This window comes from Suncus etruscus, chromosome 14, assembly GCF_024139225.1.
Source record: "Suncus etruscus isolate mSunEtr1 chromosome 14, mSunEtr1.pri.cur, whole genome shotgun sequence".
NCBI classification, from domain to species: domain Eukaryota; kingdom Metazoa; phylum Chordata; class Mammalia; order Eulipotyphla; family Soricidae; genus Suncus; species Suncus etruscus.
Genome location: NC_064861.1, coordinates 94,131,108 through 94,131,794, shown reverse-complemented (window position 1 = coordinate 94,131,794; position 687 = coordinate 94,131,108). Strand labels below are relative to the sequence as shown.

The window sequence follows — 687 nt, the reverse complement described above, 5'->3', positions numbered from 1 at the left end:
GCATATTAGCTTAAGTTAACCTCAAATTTTAAGTGGGTGCGTTTTAAGGATTAGAGTCAAAGGAGCACAGTAAAAATGGTGTTAGAGTGGCAATTGTTGTTTTCATAGGCCCACCAAAATATGAGGGGCATGGAAAGGAATAACCTTGGCCTAAATACAAAGAGACCCTACCCCTGAAGTTTCCTGGCATAAGACCAACTCTAGGCTCCAGGCAAGTTAGATCGTCCACTCTAAGACATTGTCCATAGTGCCAACCAAATCACAATTTTTTTTATTTTTTTTTTCTTTTCTTTCACGTCAGAAGGGTGATGTGCCCACGTTATAACAAGGTTGGAAGGGAGGCACATGTCACACAGGCGTGTGAAAACCCAATCATCATGCTTATGAACCGGAAAAGGATCCCAAATCACAATTTTTAAATAAAAATATAATAAAGAACAAAATCAGTAGAGCAATTGTAATATCCTCTAATGTGCAATTGTACAGTAAATAATTACACTATATTACTATTGCCAGAGCAATAGTACAACAGAGAGGGATATGGCCAATCTGGGATCAAACTCTGGCATTTCATATGGTCCTCACCAATCCCCTATCTGCCAGGAGTGAGCTCTGAGCACACTGCTGGGAGTAAACTGAGCACCTCCAGGTATGACCAATAACACAGCAGTGAATAGGGGCCAGAGG

The 687-nt window shown here is 40.8% G+C and overlaps 1 non-coding gene across 1 annotated transcript; it reads right to left on the bottom strand.

The window, feature by feature from the left end:
* Positions 1–295: 295 nt before the first annotated feature.
* Positions 296–400, bottom strand: LOC126028855 (small nucleolar RNA U13). Its single transcript, XR_007502554.1, has one exon. It is a non-coding gene; the product is annotated as a small nucleolar RNA U13 (small nucleolar RNA).
* Positions 401–687: the final 287 nt, after the last annotated feature.